Here is a 5484-nt window from a genome sequence, read left to right as displayed (position 1 = left end):
CCTGTGGGGGAAACTGAGGCACGGGGAGCAGGGGAGGGGCAGAGATCTGGGTGTCAGGCCCGCGTCCTCCCCGGGCAGGCCTCTCCAGCAGCCCCCCGCTCGCCCGGACCCTTGCCCACTGCCCACTCCTCCCGGAGGCCTTCCCGCCCGGCCCCTCTGTTCTCCCGGGCCTGGCCCGAGCGCCTGCCCTGGGCTGTGGGGGGCTCTGACCGAGCCCCTATATGGCTCCCCGGTTCTGTCTGCCCCCCCACTGCGCCCTCGCAGGTGGGGGCAGTTGTCGGGACTGAGATGCCCCCATCCTTGTCTCCAAGAGACGCCCGCGGGGCACGGGGATGGGCACGGGGATGGGCACGGGCATGGGCGGCTGGGGGCCTGAGGGACATGGAGGCTCGGGCTGCCACAGCAGGAAGGGCGGGACTACGCTATCCCCGCAGGGTGGATGAGACCAGGGGAGGCAGGAGGAGCCGGGTGGGGGAGGAGGGCACGGGGCGTTGACAATTAAGTTAGGGTCCCCGGGGTCCGCTCCTTCCTGCCCGAGGGCGGCGGAGATGCAGTTACATCCCCTCCTGTGGCCGGCTCCAGCCTAGCTGGCGTCACGTCTACTGGGGTCCCGGGGGAGACGGCCCTGAAGCCGGGTTCTGGGGGTCTGGGCGGTGGGCTTCTCTGGCGGAGGAAGGACACGGTGGAGCCGAGAGCTGGCTAGAGCCAGGGAATGCCAGGACATCAGAACCTTGGGATCAGGGAAACCCAGGGTCGTAGAAACTTCGTCCCATCAGCTCATGTGGAGACCCAAAGAAGGGAAATGGACCTTGGAGAAAAGGAGGTGTAGGGCAGGGATTGGGGGAGTGCTGGGGGGAGGGGAGGCGGGATAGTGGCAAGTGGGTGAGACTCAGGGAGGCCTAGGTGAGGCTAGGTAACCTTGGGTGAGTGACTTGCAGATTGGGGGCGTCATTATCCCCAACTATACAGTGTGTGTGTGTGTGTGTGTGTGTTGGGGGTGGGGGGAGTGAGAGAGGGAGAAAGAGAGAGAGAGAAGAGAGAGAGAGAGAGAGAGAGAAAGAGAGAGACAGACAGAGAGAAAGAGAGAGAGAGGGAGAGAGAGAGAGAGAGAGAGACAGAGAGACAGAGACAGAGACAGAGAGAGAGAGGGAGAGAGAGAGAGAGAGAGAGAGAGAGAGAGAGAGAGAGAGAGAGAGAGAGAGAGAGAGAGAGAGAGAGAGAGAGAGAAGATGGTCTCTATGTCCTAACATTTTATAATTCCATATCTAGTCTGTTAGGTAAAGGGGGTGGGAAGGCAAATGGAGGAATTGGGGGAATTGGCTTAATTTATATAAATTGAGGGACTGACCAAAGAAAGGCAGGGGAGTTGAGACGGAGGAAACTGAAAACAAAGAGGATGGGCACTGAAAATAGAGGTGAAATGCCTAGGAACAGGAGAGGGCAGGAAGCTGGCATCTCCCCAGGAACCCAAGAGGTCAGGGACAGGACAGTTCCCTGGAGGCCTCAGGAACCTGGTGTCCTATGAATCCAGGCCTCACTGATCTCATTACTGAATGGGATGAAACTGCAGGCCTCTGGTCTGGCTGTTTACCTCCTGCCATGGTGGTGCCAGACCCAGGCCCCCCAAGATTCAGAAATACCAGAGATGAACTCTGGGGGGAATTCCGAACTCTCTGGTTCACTCCCATTTGACGGCAGACAAGTTCCCTGGCTATCAGACTATCCCCGCCTTCATCTCTCCAACAAGCATCACCAGAACATCTATGTCATATGGACCATGGAACAGAACATTTGCATTCTCATTAGTCTTTCCCGACCAGGGAGAGCCTGGTCTGAAGTCATAGACTACTGCCCATGTCTGGCAGTCAACATCTAACTTGGTGCTAGTTAAAATGCAGGCCATCAGCCTGGTGTCCACCTGCACTTGGGATTTAGCACCCTACTCATAGTCCTGGAACTTCTCAGTGACAGCCCACTTAAAAGCCAAGAACTCAGGACTATAGAAAGGGTAATTTTCATCACCCAGTTTCCCTCTGTTGGCAGATGTGACAGGTGATAGTCATTGTGTTTGTTCAAGACTGTGCCCAAGCCTTTCAGGCTAACATCTATCTGCAAGCAGGTCAAAAGGCGCACTGAGGTCTTTGAAGACCAGTGATGATGTATCTGGGGGCATCAGGTTAAGTTATTACAAGCTTGTTCACACCTATCAGTCCAATCATCTCCCACTGGTTTCAGATAGCTCAAGTGAAAGGACCTTTCCTCTCCATCTCCCTCTGATTCTCAATCATAGATGCTCATAAGTGAGATAGTTGCTGTTCAGTCATTTCAGTCCTGTTCAATTCTCTGTGACTCCATTTTGGGTTTCCTTGGCAAAGATACTGGAATGGTTTGCCATTTCCTTCTGCAGCTCATTTTACAGATGAGGAAACTGAGGACAACAGGGTGAAGTGATCTGCCCATGGTTACACAGCTAGTAAGTGTATGAGACCAGATTTGAACTCAGGAAGATGAGTCTTCCTCACTCCAGTTACTCACTGGGGCGCCAGCTAGTGGTTTAGCAGAACACTTTACACATTCGTGATAAGTCACCAAATTCTAGAGAAGTCCTCAGGTCTCAAAGATCCTTTGGCAGTGGCCACTTGAAGGTCACTTCTCTTTTCTCCCTCCTTGTGATCTCTCCGTGCTGAGATACTTGATGATTCACATATGAGGTAGAAGTTCTGTGTGACTGACGTTTGTCACAGTTTCAGACCTAGTTCCTGTAGCTGACCCAGCATTCCCATCTGTCTTTTCTCATGCATTTGCAGGACATTCTCGAAGATAATGAAGTCGTCCAGATCCATGTCATAGAGTTCATGCCTCCAACAACTTCCTCCAGAAGCCACTGAAAAGTGGCAGGCACCCTTAAGACTCCTTGGAGCAGAGACTCAAACTGGGAAAATCCAGCGGGGCAAATAAAAGCCACTTTCTCTGTGTCTTCTTCTGTGATCAGAACCAGACACTGTGCAGATATCTGGCACAAGCCAATCTCCAAAAATCCAGCACTGAGAACCATTGGCTGCCTAGCAGATGCTCCCGACCCCTTAGCTCCTGACATGTTGCTCTGCTTCAGTTTAGATCTCTCATTCAAAATCCTCTAGTATATGAACATTCAGTCTTTTTAATACAATTATTATACAATTTATACAATATTATACAATTTTACAATTTATACAATAATTAGGACCATCCAGGTCTGTGATGCGTGTAGCTTGACAGACTTTACAATGATGCCATCAACCAGTAAACCATTAGACTAGGAGCTTCTTGAATTCAAGGATGTCTTTTGCCTTTATTGTTTTTTTGTACCCCTGGCACTTAGTACATACAGTGTCTAATTTATTAGTAGGTACTTAAATGTTTACTGATATTGTGAATTGACAGGTTTTCAGATGGTATCCATAGGAGCTGAGAGATATAGCCAGAATCTCAGCTCTCCTATTGCTGGTGCCCAGAGCCACCAAACCCCCTTCCCCTGCCTGCCCCATCGCCACTCACTCCAGGCACTGAATATTGTCACTGATAAAAATGAGCTGATGTGGAAGACCACATTGGCTGAGCAGACTGAGAGAATGATGACCTGGTAACCTGGGTGAAGTCTGTAGCTGAGCAAGGAGCTGAATTATTCAGTGAGGAGAAGAATCTTTCTTCTGTTGCTTACAAAAATATGTAGGGGCCCTAAGGTCATCTTGGAGGGTCATTTCAAGTATGGAACAAAAGACAGAAGGTGCTGAGAAAAAAATGGCTGAAGATCAGAAGCTACAGGAAGAAAATTGAGACTGGGCTAAGAGTTACAATGCAATCATGTACTGTCATTATTGGAGGAGTTAATGATTCCTAATGCTTCCCAAAGCAGAAAGCAAAGTTTTTGTCTGAAAATGAAAGGAGACCGATCTTTGGCTGAGGAGGCTGCTGGTGATGACAAGAAAGGGATAGTCAATCATTCTCAATGAGCAATTTGAAATCAGCACAAAGGAGATGCAACCTAGAAGATTGGGTATGGCCTCAAATTGTCCGTGTTCCATTAGGAGATCCTGAACTCTCCCTTGCAAAGAAAGCTTTGGCTGAAATCGCCGCTGAACTTGATACGTTAAGTGCGGAATCATACAAAGATGGCACGCTAATAATGCAATTACTGAGACCACTTGGACATCAAATACCCAAGGACATGAAGCTGAAGCGAAAGAAAGAGGAGAGAGTTAACCAGCCTTCCAACTTTTGTCGCCCTCATTCTAACATTCACACGGTAGATCATTGGTTATCCATGGTGTCCCACAAATAGTTTTTATTATTTGTAACAGATTTATGTTACTTCTATTTGGATTTTTATATTTCCCATGTGGTTTTTATGTTTAATATTAAGGGAGTCGAGCCAGTTAACATTTGGGGAATTGTCTGTTTTCTGATGTGACCAAGATGGGAATGTGGAATTTTTATACACATTTTACATGTCTGTCATATTTGGCACATTGTGATTTCATAAGCAAGGAAAAATGCCTCCATATTGGCCTGTCATTATGGGGGGATGGGGGTGGGTGGAGGAAGGGCTAATTGGTTCCAACCACAGGTATAGCTGTCTTGGGTACTTTAGGGTTGGAACACTTATGGCTGTGGTGGAAGCAGATGTCCCATAGATATTACATGTCATTCCATGTGTATCTGTGGAATACACAATCTCAATGTGTACACCTTGATGACTGCAGTTGCAAAAATGCTCCTTAAGACAGAGTTTTAGCCTGGTCCATTTTCTCTGGAGAAAGGCAGAAATAACTTACATGACATGTAAAGTTACCAGTTATTCGTTTTCATTATTTTTTGCTGCATTCATTTTATTTATATTAAAATGGGTAACTAGATGGCACAGTGGATAGAGCACTGGCCCTGGAGTCAGGAAGACTTGAGTTCAAATCCAACCTCGGACGCTTACTAGCTCTGTGATCCTGGGCAAATCACTTAACCCCAATTGCCTCAAAAAAAAAAAAAAAAAAAAAAGAAAGAAAGAAAGAAAGAAAAGGGTTTGAAGGTTTAGACAACCTAAAAACAAATGTACAAGTAATGAGGCAGTAAGAATGAATTTCTTGATATTCACAAAGTCCCTGTATGTCAAACACAACAGTAACAAACAAACAAACCCATGTATTTAGCTCTTTTTTTAAAAGCTTTTTGCTTTCGTGATTTTTTGGGATACTTGCCTGACATTCATGTACTGGAAAAAAATAGTTAACGTGAAAATAACTTGCTGTGTTTAACGTCTTATGAAATTTTCATGAACAATCCAAGCATAGTTAAGAATGTGTGCATTAAGTGGATGTAAGTGAAATACAAGTTTTATGAATGGACTGTTTGACTACTTTCTCTACAGCTTTTCATGTAAATCAAATCTTTAGTTCTGAAACTTCTTTAGAGGAAATTGTACAGTTTGAAGATTTACTTTCCACTTGGTAG

This window comes from Notamacropus eugenii, chromosome 5 (assembly GCF_028372415.1).
Source record: "Notamacropus eugenii isolate mMacEug1 chromosome 5, mMacEug1.pri_v2, whole genome shotgun sequence".
Lineage (NCBI taxonomy): Eukaryota > Metazoa > Chordata > Mammalia > Diprotodontia > Macropodidae > Notamacropus > Notamacropus eugenii.
This window is presented reverse-complemented; position numbering follows the sequence as displayed.